This window comes from Odocoileus virginianus, chromosome 30 (assembly GCF_023699985.2).
Source record: "Odocoileus virginianus isolate 20LAN1187 ecotype Illinois chromosome 30, Ovbor_1.2, whole genome shotgun sequence".
NCBI lineage: Eukaryota > Metazoa > Chordata > Mammalia > Artiodactyla > Cervidae > Odocoileus > Odocoileus virginianus.
The window spans coordinates 3,452,134-3,467,740 of NC_069703.1; the positions used below are offsets into that span (position 1 = coordinate 3,452,134).

The 15,607-nt window shown below is 36.9% G+C and overlaps 1 pseudogene; it reads right to left on the reverse strand.

Annotated features, from left to right (window-relative positions):
* Positions 1 to 15,607, reverse strand: part of LOC139032118 (craniofacial development protein 2-like) — a 96,708-nt pseudogene that overhangs the window by 28,950 nt on the left and 52,151 nt on the right.

Here is a 15,607-nt window from a genome sequence, read left to right on the forward strand (position 1 = left end):
CTTAGAGAAAGACAAATTCTATGTGCTATTACTCATGTTTGGAACCTAAAAAATAAAACAAACAATGTATACAGAAAAATGGAAAACCAACTAGTGATTACCAATGGGGAGAGGGAAACAGTATGGGGGTAAGAGATATAAACTACTACATGTAAAATAGATAAGCAACAAAGACATATTGTATAGCATAGGGAATTATAGCCATTATTTTGTAATAAATTTTAATGGAGTATAATTTGTAAAAACACTGAATCACTATTCAGTCTATATGCCTGAAACTAATATATATTGTAAATCAGCTATACTTAAAAACAAAAGAAGAAATAAAATAAATCTACTTGAATTTGAATAAAGAAAACTTTCAGATCTATTCAATTACTTCAACTGTCTATAATGACTTAAATCTTTATAAAACTCCACTCACATTAGCCATCTGGTTTATATACAAAGCAGTTTACTTTATTAGAGACACAGAGATGTCTAAAATGATGTTAAACCTACAACACAGTAATCTTTGTTCCCATAACTCAAGATTATCCTTATGGAATCAGAGTATTCAGCAAAGGCCTATTTAGCATATTTTTGGAAAAATTGGAATTTACAAATAACAGGCCATGCTTATGAATGTGTACCTATGCAGTTTTCTGTGTAGGATGATTATCAGGAGTTGACTGGCAGTGAAATTCATGCATCAACCTGAGGTCTACAATATAGAATCTGAATCAAACTTAAAATCTTGTTAAGATATTAAATTGATACACATTCATTAAAATTGAAATTCTGTTGGGATCAGTTAAAAATGATGATTTTTTTTTTCTGGTCATTCTGCCTTCTTGATATTATATTTGTCACTTGTGGTTTCCATTTTTATTTATAGAACAGAAGTATTTAGTCTTATAATTTCACTATTAAAAGGAAATGATGCAATTAAAAAACGGAAACTAAAATCAGTGATTGTTAGTAGTACGTGGATCAATTCTGGACACTAGACTAGGAAATAAATTACATAGGAAGATTTAAATATACATGTATATTTTATATACACACATATGTACTTTAGTAAGCATTCTCATTTTTTTCATTGTGGGAAGTTGGGTCATTCAGCATACACTCTTCAGTGCAGAGAATTTAGCTTTAGTGTATAGATCATACACTAAAAGAATATTAATATGAATGAAAAATCAAATGAAAAACACAAATTCTAAATTCTCAAGATTCAAAAAGTGTAGAGGATTTATAAATAAACTACATAAAATTTAAGAAATATTTCTGTGATACCTAAGGTCTGTAATTTCTTTTTTAATTTTTTACTTCGTTGCTGATTGACAACTTGATAACTACAAAACTGGTATTTTCTCAACTATCTTCGTTAAGATTCAGGTTCAGTTCAGTTCAGTCGTTCAGTCATGTCTGACTCTTTGTGACCCCATGAATCACAGCAGGCTAGGCCTCTCTGTCCATCACCAAATCCCGGAGTTTCCTCAAACTCATGCCCATTAAGTCGGTGATGCAATCCAACCATCTCATCCTCTGTCAACCCCTTCTCCTCCTGCCCCCAATCCCTCCCAGCATCAGGGTCTTTTCCAATGAGTCAACTCTTCACAGGAGGTGGCCAAAGTACTGGAGTTTCAACATCAGTCCTTCCAATGAACACCCAGCACTGACCTTAGGATGGACTGGTTGGATCTCCTTGCAGTCCAAGGGACTCTCAAGAGTCTTCTCCAAAAACACAGTTCAAAAACAGCAATTTTTCAGCACTCAGCTTTCTTCACAGTCCAACTCTCACATCCATACATGACCACTGGAAAAACCATAGCCTTGACTAGATGGACCTTTGTTGGCAAAGTAATGTCTCTGTTTTTTAATATGCTGTCTAGGTTGGTCATAACTTTCCTTCCAAGGAGTAAGCGTCTTTTAATTTCATGGCTGCACTTACCATCTGCAGTGATTTTGGAGCCCCCCAAAATAAAGTATGACACTGTTTCTACTGTGTCCCCATCTATTTTCATGAAGTGACGGGACCAGATGCCATGATCTTAGTTTTCTGAATGTTGAGCTGTAAGCCAACTTTTTCACTCCTCTTTCACTTTCATCAAGAGGCTCTTTAGTTCTTCTTCGGTTTCTGCCATAAGGGTGGTGCCATCTGCTTATCTGAGGTTATTGATCTTTCTCCTGGCAATCTTGACTCCAAATTGTGCTTCATCCAGCCCAGCGTTTCTCATGATGTACTTAGCATATAAGTTAAATAAGCAGGGTGACAGTATACAATCTTGACGTACTCCTTTTACTATTTGGAACCAGTCTGTTTTCCCATGTCCAGTTCTAACTGTTGCTTCCTGACCTGCATACAAGTTTCTCAAGAGGCAGGTCAGGTGGTCTGGTATTCCCATCTCTTTCATAATTTTCCACAGCTTATTGTGATCCACACAGTCAAAGGCTTTGGCATAGTCAATAAAGCACGAATATATGTTTTTCTGGAATTCTCTTGCTTTTTCGATGATCCAGTGAATATTGGCAATTTGATCTCTGGTTCCTCTGGCTTTTCTAAAACCAGCTTGAACATCTGGAAATTTTCAGTTCATGTATTGCTGAAGCCTGGCTTGGAGAATTTTGAGCATTACTTTACTAGCGTGTAAGATGAGTGCAATTGTGTAGTAGTTTGATTTGGATTGCCTTTCTCTGGGATTGGAATGAAAACTGACCTTTTCCAGTCCTGTGGCCACTGCTGAGCTTTGCAAATTTCCTGGCATTTTGAGTGCAGCACATCCACAGCATCATCTTTCAGGATTTGAAATAGCTCAACTGGAATTCCATCACCTCCACAAGCTTTGTTCATAGTGATGCTTTCTAAGGCCCATCTGACTTCACATTCCAGGGTGTCTGCCTCTAGGTGAGTGTTCACACCATTGTGATTATCTGGCTCATGAAGATCATCTTTTTTGTACAATTCTTCTGTGTATTCTTGCCACTTCTTCTTAATATCTTCTGTTTCTGTTAGGTCCATAGCATTTCTGTCCTTTATCAAACCCATCTTTGTATGAAATGTTCCCTTGGTATCTCTAGTTTTCTTGAAGAGATTTCTAGTCATTTCCATTCTATTGTTTTCCTCTATTTCTTTGCATTGATTGCTGAGGAAGGCTTTCTTATCTCTCCTGGCTATTCTTTGGAACTCTGCATTCAGATGGGAGTATCTTTCCTTTTCTCCTTTGCTTTTCGGTTCTCTTCATTTTACAGCTATTTGTAAGGCCTCCTCAGAGAACCATTTTGCCTTTTTACAATTCTTTTCCATGGGGATGGTCTTGATCCCTGTCTCCTGTATAATGTCATGAACCTCCATCCATAGTTTATCAGGCTCTCTCTCTCTATCAGATCTAGTCCCTTAAATCTATTTCTCACTTCCACTGTATAGTCATAAGGGATTTGATTTAGGTCATACCTGAATGGTCTAGTGGTTATCCCTACTTTCTTCAGTTTCAGTCTGAAATTGGCATAAAGGTGTTCATGATCTGAGCCACAGTCAGCTCCAGGTCTTATTTTTGCTGACTGTGTAGAGCTTCTCCATCTTTGGCTGCAAAGAATATAATCAATCTGATTTGGTGTAGACCGTCTGGTGATGTCGATGTCTAGGGTCTTCTCTTTGTTGTTGGAAGAGGGTGCTTGCTATCACCAGTGTGTTCTCTTGGCAAAACTCGATCACCCTTTGCCCTGCTTCTATCCATACTCCAAGGCCAAATTTGCCTGTTATTCCAGGTGTTTCTTGACTTCCTACTTTTGCATTCCAGTCCCCTACAATGAAAAGGACGTCTTTTGGGTGTGTTAGTTCTAAAAGGTCTTGTAGGTCTTCATAGAACCGTTCAGCTTCAGCTCCTTCAGTGTTACTAGTTGGGGCATAGGCTGGGATTACCATGATAGTGAATGGTTTGCCTTGGAAAGGAACAGAGATCATTCTGTTATTTTTGAGATTGCATCTAAGTACTGCATTTCGGACTCTTTTGTTGACCATGATGGCTACTCCATTTCTTCTAAGGATTCCTGCCCACAGTAGTAGATATAATGGTCATCTGAGTTAAATTCACCCATTCCTGTCCATTTTAGTTTGCTGATTACTAGAATGTTAACATTCACTCTTGCCATCTCCTGTTTGACCACTTCCAATTTGCCTTGATTCATGGACCTAACATTACAGGTTCCTATGCAATATTTCTCTTTACAGCATCAGACCTTGCTTCTATCACCAGTCCCATCCATGACTGGGTGTTGTTTGGCTTTGGCTCCATCCCTTCATTCTTTCTGGAGTTATTTCTCCACTGATCTCCAGCAGCATATTCGGCACTTACCGACCTGGGGAGTTCCTCTTTCAGTATCCTATCATTTTGCCTTCTCATACTGTTCATGGGGTTCTCAAGGCAAGAATACTGAAGTGGTTTGCCATTCCCTTCTCCAGTGGAATACATTCTGTCAGACCTCTCCACCATGACCCGTCCATCTTGGGTGGCCCCACACGGCATGGCTTAGTTTCATTGAGTTAGACACAACTGTGGTCCATGTGCTGCGTGGGTGCAGGAGGGCCGAGAGGAGCTACTCCACGTTCAAGGTCAGGAGGGGCAGCCGTGAGGAGATACTCCTTGTCCAAGGTAAGGAGCAAAAGCTGTGGTTTGCTGGAGCAGCCGTGAAGATATACCCCATGTCCAAGGTAAGAGAAACCCAAGTGAGACGGTAGGTGTTGCAAGAGGGCATCAGAGGGCAGGCATACTGAAAAATTCAAGTAGGCACATATAAAACTGACCAAAAATGTTCATTATCAGATAAAAGATATTTATACAGGGAATAGTAAACTATTTGTCAAGTTTTCCCCATTGAAACATATATTTATAAATATATACTGTAAAGTTAAAGCATTTATCAGCAAATTTTTTATTAGTAGCTATAGGAAAAAATGACTTTCTGTTCTGCACAGAGAACAGATTGATATCATAAACTCTATTTATATTCTGAAACATCAAAATATTCTGAAACATCATTATAAATGAAAAAGTCATCTGATTAGGGAACACATTCTATCTCATGTAACAGAGTAAATGGATACCACATTTGCTAGAATTTAAGAAATAAATGGGAGGAAAATAACTGCTTTTCTCTATTATTCTTTAACTGTATCTTTAGTAGTAGTTTGTGGTATAATTTGGGCAATTTGCATATGTTTTATTTCCCCTCCATCTCCTGCTTCTGGAGAACTATTTCTTTTTGATTGAGGAGTTGCTATGACAGAAGATAATGAAGCTCATGGCACTCAGTGGGGAGCCTGTCACTGCCGCCTCTGGCTGCTGCCATTGTTTTCTCTTCTTTGCACTCGTCTGATTTTCTCAGGCACAATGAGAAACAATTATTAAATCCATGAACCATTCTAAAATATTATAACACCAAAGTTATTTTTAAGAGCCTTTCCATCTTCTAGGTCTCTCTGTTTATCCTTATAAGTAGTAAATTGCATCATTATTTTCCATTCAATCTTCTGCATAGGGATGAGAGATTGTTTTCTGCCTTGCAGGAGGCAATCTTATACTGTGCTAGGTTTATATAATTTCTTAGGTTGGCCCTCTTCACATCAATCAAAAAGCTTGTGCACCTTGTATCAAAGACCCTGATGCTGGGGAAGATTGAGGGCATGAGGAGAAGAGGGCGACAGAGAATGAGATGGTTAGATAACGTCACCGATTCAATGGACATGAGTTTGAGCAAGCTCCAGGAGATATTTAAGGACAAGGAAGCCTGGCATGCGGCAGTTCATGGGGTAGCAAAAAGTGGAACATGACTGAGTGACTGAACAACAAACTGTCTACCTGAAGTCTTCCTGTGTCAGGAACCACTAACTTTTTTCCAGAGGATAATCTGGTAGATGACTTATGTCTACCAGAACCCATTTCTTATTCTCTTTTTGTCACAAGAAAGACTATACTTTTCTGGCCACTTGCATATTAGAATGGTCCAAAAACCTACCCTGAACAACAAACTATGAGAGAATATGACAGTTAGCATTTCTGGACTTTGGAAAAATCAAAGATGCTTCCCCATGTTTTCTCTCCTCCATGGCAACCAAGTAGGTCAGGGGTACTGACAACGCAGCTATACATTTGACACTTCCACCAGGCTGTGTGAAGTTGAGGCACACTGCCTCACTCAGACACACATGCCATTATTTAGGTATGTAGGACATGTAGTGTAAGTGAGCAATTATCTTTTGTTTGCTAAGCCACTGAAACTTCAGGATAAGCCTATCTAATTCAGAGTAGCTATTTTCCCTTTATCTAATGAATTAAAGTCCCTAGGCGCTATAAGTGTTATTGATAATCTGGAAATAATTAGTGGAACATATAGGTATGTCAAGACTAAAATGTCACACTATTTATTGCTTTGCCCCTCTCTACAAAGAAAATTCCTAGAGATCACCAAAGAACAAAGGAATAAAGTGTGTGTCAAAGAGGCATAGATAACAACCAGACTTAGGTTAAGAGGCAGTGGGAAATTTGGGAAAGAGCACAGGGTTTGTATCCCATTCTAATTGAATCCTGTGTTTCATTCAACAAAAGTTCTCCTGACCTATAGATTGTTGAAATAATTAAGCATAAGGAATGAAATGTAATTTGGAAAAGTGCCAATAAGGTAGGTGTTGGACATTCAAAATATTATAGCAAATGTTATTATTTTCTGTTGTTTTATTACTAGCAGGCACATATGTATGCTAAGATATATAGGCTAATTAGTATAAAACAGTAATAATAAAAACTCTCATATCTTCCCAGTGGTAAGAAGTGCTCTATTCAAGATTTCTTTTAAAATAAATTTGACTCTCAGGTTTGTTCATTTTAATGCTTCCTTTAGTGTCAGTCAGCACATTGTTGAAAATGCTGAGCTCTTGTTGTTCAGTAGCTAACTCGTGTCCGACTCTTTGTGACTCCATGGGCCGCAGTATGCCAGACTTCCCTGTCTGTCACTATCTCCCAGAGTTTGCTCAAATTCATGTCCAATGAGTCAATAACACCATTCAACCATCTCACCCTCTGTTGCCCGCTTCTCCACTTTCCCTCAATCTTCCCCAGCATCAGGGCCTTCTCCAGTGAGTCAGCTCTTTGCATCAGGTGGCCAAAGTATTGGAGATTCAGCTTCAGCATCAGTCCTTCCAAAGAATATTCAGGATTGATTTCCTTTAGGATTGACTGATTTTATCTTCTTGCTGTCCAAGCACTCTTAAAAGTCTCCTACAGAACCACAATTCAAAAGCATCCATTCTTCGGCACCCAGCTTTCTTTATGGTTCAACTCTCACATCCATACATGACTACTGGAAAAACTATAGCTTTGGTTTTATGTACTTTTTTGTCAGCAAAGTGATGTCCCTATTTTTTCATAGAAGGGTTTGTCATAGCTTTCCTTCCAAAGAACAAGTGTCTTTTAATTTCGTGGCTGCAGTCACTATCCACAGTGGTTTTGGAGCTCAGGAAAATAAAATCTGTCACTGTTTCCATTTTTTCCCCATCTATTTGCCACTAAGTAGTGGGACCAGAAGCTATGACCTTTGGTTTTTGAATATTCAGTTTTAAGCCAGATTTTCACTCTCCTCTTTCACCTTCATCAAGAGGCTTTTTAGTTCCTCTTCAATTCATGCTGTTAGAGTTATATCGTCTGCATATTGAGGTTGTGGATATTTCTTCCGGCAATCTTGATTCCAGCTTGTGCTTCATCCAGCCCAACATTTTGCATAATGTACTCTGCATAGAAGCTAAATAAGGAGGGTGACAACATTCAGTCTTGCCGTACCCCTTTCCCAATTTGGAACCAGTCTGTTGTTCCATTTCCAGTCCTAACTATTGCTTCTTGACCTACATACAGGTTTTTTAGGAGACAGGTAAGGTGGTCTGGTTTTCCCATCTCTTTAAGAATTTTCCACAGTTTAGTTTGTTGTGATCCATAGCATTCAAAGGCTTTAGAAGTCAATGTTTTCCTGGAATTCCCTTAGTTCCTCTATGATCCAATGAATATTGACATTTTGATCTCTGGTTCCTCTATCTTTTCTAAATCCAGCTTATATATCTGGAAGTTCTTGGTACACATATTGCTGAAGCCTAATTTGAAGGATTTTGAGCATCACCTTGCTAGAATGTGAAATGAGCCCAATTGTGCAGTAGTTTGAACATTCTTTGGCATTGCCCTTCCTTGGGACTGGAATGAGTACTGAACTTTTCCAGTCCTGTGGCCATTGCTGAGTTTTCCAGATCTGCTGACATATTGATTGCAGCACTTTAAGAGCATCATCTTTAAGGATTTGAAATAGCTCAGCTGGGATTCCATCAGCCCACTAGCTTTGTTCATAGTAATGTTTCCTGAGGCCAACTTGACTTCACACTCCAGAATGTCTGGCTCTAGGTGACTAACCACACCATTGTGGTTATCTGGGTCATTTGTATAGTTCTTCTAGTTATTCTTGCCACCTCTTCTTAATATCTTCTGCTTCTGTTAAGTTCTTACTATTTCTGTTGTTTATTGTGCCCATCCTTGCATGAAATGTTTCCTTGATATCCCCAGTTTTCTTGAAGAGGTATCTAGTCTCTAACATTCTAAGTTCTTACTAACTTAGTTGAACTCTCCAACAAACTTCCAACTTTGAGAAGAAACACAGGGAGCCAAGGGACAGCTTGGCTTGCTTCTGATCCTAACTTAATCTCCAATTTGTGTTGAGTTTGTTCTAAAATGAGAAGAGGAAAAGAATTGCCCACATAGCAGCAACAAATTCAGGAGACATAAAATCAGATGTTTCCTTATGGATGGAGACTATACACTATTAATCTTTTTCCCTTAACATATAACATTGCTTACACATTTTGGTAAATAATAAAATGTTGTAAATAATGTTGCAAGTGTAGTATATCATTTGTGATATATATTTTTTAGGATTAGTGGGTTTTTTCAAATTTACTCTCTTTTCCCTTTAAATAATTTTTTAATTCTATAAAATTAAGCTGAATTTTATTAATTTCTATTAAATGCTCTTGAGCTTATTTTTGCAATATCTATATTATATGACCATTACACATAGATAAACATATACAAATTAAAGCATAGTTTTTAGGTCTTATTTTCAAAAAATGCAGGATTTTCATTGTATCATCCATTGCCTCTAAACTGACACTATTGACAAATTTCCAACCTTAGACCTTCGTAAGAAAAATGTAACTCCACAAATAAACACAAGAAAAGCAAATAAAACAGTATAATTTGCCATATGTTTCCTATAAGCAGAAACGCTTTAGGTAAGCTTTTTTTAAGAACCAACAATTTTTTTTTAAATTAGAAACAACCAAACAAAAATTTTATAAATTTCTCTATATTCTTTGATACTAACTCTGTAGCAAATAAAAGCTCTGAGAATCAATCATGTGAGAAAATATACACCATATAATCAGTGATTCAAAACTATGACTCTTCAGTATCTGTCTCTCTTCTCTGGGATATGTCAGTAAACATAATTTCACATTAAAATGTCAAACTCACCGCAACCTCACATAAAAAGTCACATTTACTGGTCCTATTTTGACAGTTTTAGCAAAAATTGATTGACTATGTTAAAGTACCCATTGCCTCTCAACATATTTTTACTTGTATTTGAGACACTGCAGTAAGCAATTCTCTTTTAAAAAACAATTTTATTAATTAATTTATTTTTGACTTATGAATCTTTGTTGCTGCACAGGTTTATTTTCTAGTTGTGGTGAGCTGGGCCTACTCTCTTATTTACGGTGTCAGGCTTCTCCTTGTGGTGGCTTCTCTTGTGGAGCAGAGGCTCTAGACTGTGCAGGCTTCAGTAGTTGTGGCACGGGGGTTCAGTATTTGGGGCCCAGGGCTCTAGACCAGAGGCTCTATAGCTGTGGTGCATGGGCTTATTTGCACTGTGGCATATAAGATCTTTCCTTCTTACTTGGAAACAGAAACATAGATAGATAGATAAGACAGATAGATAGGAAGGTAGACAGACGGATAATATATCCTGATTTTTATCACTTGAATTTTCTTAAGATTGTGGACCATAAAGTCATAACATTCAAAGGGTGAAAATCTGAGAGAGTTATAAGTACCCTAGGTCATTTTCTGGTTCTAGTTGATTTTATTTTCATAAAAATTGGTAAGTATGCTTTTTCAAGTCTGTATTTTCCAATCATAGCTTTTCTGTTAAAATTTTTTGCATGTTATTTGTGTGTGTGTATGTTTGTGTGTGTGAGAGAGAGAGAAAGTATATAATGTGCTGAATTTAATGGTTGCTGCAACAGCTACTTACCGGTTTTGTGCAAGTTACTTGAATTTTATATGGCTCAGTATCTTCACTTACAAAGTAGAGTTTGTGAAAGTCACTTATGCAAGGATTTTTCATGAAAATTAAAGGATATTAGGAGCCAAAATACTTAATTCATTTCCTAGCAATTGGAAACAATGAATGTTAGCTATGGGTGTTACCATTATCTCTTTTTCTCTAAGTTTCACAACATAGATACAGTTTTACAATATATGACAGATAATTCAGTTCAGTTCAGTTCAGTTCAGTCACTCAGTCATGTTCAACTCTTTGCGACCCCATGAATCTCAGCACGCCAGGCCTCTCTGTCCATCACCAACTCCTGGAGTCTACCCAAACTCATGCCCAACGAGTCGGTGATGCCATCCAGCCATCTCATCCTCTGTTGTCCCCTTCTCCTGCCCCCAGTCTCTCCCAGCATCAGGGTCTTTTCCAATGAGTCAACTCTGCATGAGGTGGTCAAAGTACTGGAGTTTCAGCTTCCGCATCAGTCCTTCCAATGAACACCCAGGACTGATTTCCTTTAGGATGGACTGATTGGATCTCCTTGCAGTCCAAGGGACTCTCAAGAGTCCAACACCATAGTTCAAAAGCATCAATTTTTCAGCGCTCAGCTTTATTCACAGTCCAACTCTCACATCCATACATGACCACTGGAAAAACCATAGCCTTGACCTGACAGATCTTTGTTGGCAAAGTAATGTTCTGCTTTTGAATATGCTATCTAGGTTGGTCATAACTTTCCTTCCAAGGAGTAAGTGTCTTCTAATTTCATGACTGCAGTCACCATCGGCAGTGATTTTGGAGTCCAAAAAATAAAGTCTGACACTGTTTCCACTGTCTCCCCATCTATTTCCCATGGGGTGATGGGACCAGATGCCATGATCTTAGTTTTTTGAGTGTTGAGCTTTAAGCCAACTTTTTCACTCTCTTCTTTCACTTTCATCAAGAGACTTTTTAGTTCCTCTTCACTTTCTGCCATAAGGTTGGTGTCATCTGCATATCTGAGATTATTGATATTTCTCCCAGCAATCTTGATTCCAGCTTGTGATTCATCCAGCCCAGTGTTTCTCATGATGTACTCTGCATATAAGTTAAATAAGCAGGGTGACAATATACACCCTTGACGTACTCCTTTTCCTATTTGGAACCAGTTTGTTGTTCCATGACAGATAATTACTTTCTTTCAAATGCTTACTCTACCTAAAAGTGAAAGTGGGAGTTCCTCAGTCCTGCCCGACTCTGCGACCCCATTAACTATAAGTCTAGTATATAGTCTACCTAGTGTTTTAATTTTCTCTTCTAAAATCTCCTCTAATCTTTCAGCTTCAACCACTGTAATTAAAAATTTTGAATGACACTCTTTTCTAGACCCAACATTGTTTATTAGTCCTTATTAGCTCAAACTTTCCCATGTTATTATAATCATTTAAAACATATTTAAGGAAATCTATTGACACAAGAATATTTTTCTTTTATTTAAGTATGTTATTTACTCAGTCTATTAATTTAGATAAGCAATTTTTAGCTGTTAGCCTTACCTACCAATTTAAGTCTAAACTTTGAGAAAGTGAAGAAAGATAAAAAAGAACTAACAACTAAGAATCTTATATTCACAAAAGCTGACTTTCAAAATTGAAGGCAAAATAAAGATTTCAGAAGCAGTTTCTGCTGCTCTCAGATTAAGAGTTGTCCTGGGTTCTAGGTGAACAATTAATTATTCTATTCAATTTCCAGGATTTCTTTCTACCTTGTGCTTCTTTTGATTTATATCTCTTCCTCAGTGTTTATATTTTCTTCATTTTCCCAGAATTTCTGATTGCTTACTTGTCATCAGCAGCAATATCCTTATCATAATCTATTATGGTGATATTAATTAGTATGTTTCAGGCACTTGCTTTTATTTTATCTTTGCTTTCATAACAAATTTGAAGTCTTGGAACAGTCCAATGAGAAAAGTACTTAAAATTCTATTTATAATTTGGGAAATATAGGCTAGAAAAGTGAAGGGGTCTGTGCAAGATGACATGGCTATTAAGCAGTAGAGCTTTTATTCTAATTTAGCTCTGTCTGATTATTAAGTTCAAGCTCTTTATCACCATGCTGCTCATGGCAGAGCAACAGATTCAAAATATATGAATATTGTTATTTCTTTATGTATTTTATTAATAACTCTTTTCATAGGCTTTTGGCTAAAAATAGATTTTCATGAGCTTAATTCATCATCTAGGAATCTGATAGTTTCCTGTTTCTCAAGCATTTAGGGAAATAGCCTATCTACAATTCAGTGGGGAAATTTGTATATGATCAGCATACTGCCTTGGACTGATGTTGAAGCTGAGACTCCAATACCTTGGCCACCTGATGCAAACAGTGGACTCATTTGAAAAGGCCCTGATGCTGGGAAAGATTAAAGGCAGGAGGAGAAGGATACGACAGAGCATGAGATGGTTGGATGGCATCACTGACTCAATGGGCATGAGTTTGAGTAAACTCTGGGAGCTGGTGATAGACAGGGAGGCCTGGCGTGCTGAGGTCCACAGGGTCTTGGAGCCAGACGAGTGAGCGACTGAACTGAACTGAACTGAATACTGCCTTCCGCTAGAAAAAAAATTACTTTCTGAAATGTAAATCCTTGTCCAGATTGAATTAAATTAAAACTTCAAATTTATATTAGCCACACTGTTTGCTTTCAGGAGATTTGCTATGAAAGAATGAATAAAAGATTGAATGAATGATTGAATGCATGAATACAGGGGGTCAAATTATTTATTGTGCATTTATATGAAATGAAGGTGAATCACATAGAGTGAAGATATGTTGAAGCTGTTGCTGCATTAAAGTATCCATGTATAATTTGGTCAGCATATGTATTTTAGGAGTTAAGTCTTTCTTCAAATTTAAAGTCAGCATTTTTAAATTTGGAGAGAAGGTGAGGGTGGGATGTTTAGAGAGAACAGCATTGAAACATGTATACTATCAAGGGTGAAACAGATCACCAGCCCAGGTTGGAGGCATGAGACAAGTGCTCGGGGCTGGTGCACTGGGAAGACCCAGAGGGATCGGGTGGAGAGGAAGGTGGGAGGGGGGATCGGGACGGGAAATACATGTAAATCCATGGCTGATTCATGTCAATGTATGACAAAAGCCACTACAATATTGTAAAGTAATTAGCCTCCAACTAATAAAAATAAATGAAAAAAAAATTTGGAGAGAATAAAAAAGACTATTCTGCCATATTGTATGAGTGGCTATAGTTTTTTATTTTCTTGATTTTCTATTTTATTTCTCTCTGAACAGTTAGGTGCCTTTGTTTGAGGGTCAATTACTTTGGTTAATGTTGAAATTAATTTGCTTTATTCCTTTCAATAGGTATGATGAGTTCTGAAACTGACTTATGAAAATATTTGTTACTAAAGTATCTATGGATCTTTAAAGAAACTACTTTAATCAGCCCCTTTGGGATACAATATGAAGCTGCACATTATTATAGATACTTTCAGATCACGTTTACTACTTCTGTAATCATATAAACATGTTCACCAGAATGACAACCATTAAATTAATGTAGATGTACAGTTTGATTTGGAAGTTAGCGATAATCTTGCCTGCTCAGAGCACAGAAATGCAGCCATATGAATGCATTATTCTATATGGAGTCACAATCAGAATGGGCAGCCATTTTTATTAAATCTTAAAAAACAAAAATGAAACAAAGATGCAAAAAAAAAAAACCAGCAAAAAAACTGTTGCAGCCTTACATGTATCTCTAATTGAAATCAGATTCTGTAATTCACTACTATGTTTTATTTATTTGCATATTCTTAAATTTCAACCTTAGGACGTAAATAAAAGAGATATCCAGTTAGGTTCTTTAAAATAGGCCTGAGGCAAAACCTTTTTGAACCTTCTAAATGATGTCTCAAGTGACCTCACAGTGAAATTCCAGAATTTTTCTGAGGGAAAAAAAAATGATATGATCAACTTTTCAAAGATTTTATGTAATTTTATGTCATTGTGCAAAAGCATTTAATAATTATATTTTGGATTTTAGAAAATATGAGTATCTGGTGAGAAAAGATATCTATTTAATATCTTATATTAAATAAAAATAAAATGCAGTATTGCTTCAGAAGATGTCTGATTATCTTTGCAGTTCTCTTATGATTTGGTTTGATTTATTTCTGTTCCTTATTTTCATTCAATTGCTATGGTTTTTGGACAATTTTATAGCATTTGGCAGAAGAAAATAAGTGACAATGACTTAGTGGAACCTTAATCTCATAAAGAAATAAATGCTTGTCAGTCAAGTTTTAACCTTTACCATGTCTTGACCCTCACATTTTCAAGGTGAGCCTATTATTTGGTAGGGAGTAACACAAAACTCCACAGGATGCTCTATAATCAATACAACCAACAGACCTTCACACTGTATGTTTAAAGGTATTAAGAAGATAAACAAACACATCAGAATTTTACCAGTTGGAACAATCCTGTATTGGATGCTTGCCTCATTTGGGGATTTACAATTGATCATTTTTCTATCCCAGACTCCACAGTGTTATAATTCTCAATGACTCCACAAAAGGAAAGGTGAGCTGTTGAATTGTTAGCAAATATTTTGGAGTATAAAGTGTAAAGTTGAAGGCATATTTATCAGTTATATAATCTGAAACATGAGGGTGCACAATTATCATTTCTTTCAAAATCACATTTTATAATCTTAATATGTTTTTCCTTTTACTCATCTATTAAATATATTTTGAGTACCTATGATGCATGTGACACTTCTATTCTCTGGCAACACCACTTTGGAGCTTACATCCTAGTATGAGATCAATTTTGAACACTTAAGAAAACATTAAAATGTGTATCAAAATTTCAGTAATAACCTGAAAGGAGAGGGCTGTGACAAGAGCATCTGACAAGATACCCTCACCTAGCATGGGTGAATTTGAGAAGATTAAGGAAGAATCACTTGAACTGTCTTTAAAAATGAGAAGAAGTTAACCAGCAAGAAATGTAATGATCAGGTAGATTTAGAAGTGGAAGCAAAGGAGAGGAGAGGTCCCAGAAAATATATGACAAAATTCAATATCCCTGAATGGGAAAGAGCATGTCACATTTCAGAAAGTAGGAGGAAAATTAAAAGAGTACAGAGTGCGGGCAATGAGGGGTGTATTGTTGCCAAATTTTACCCTAGAATGGCATTTTCCGTGAAAAGGCTCAGCCCATCATGTACCTCTATGTGAAAACTTCCTCTGCA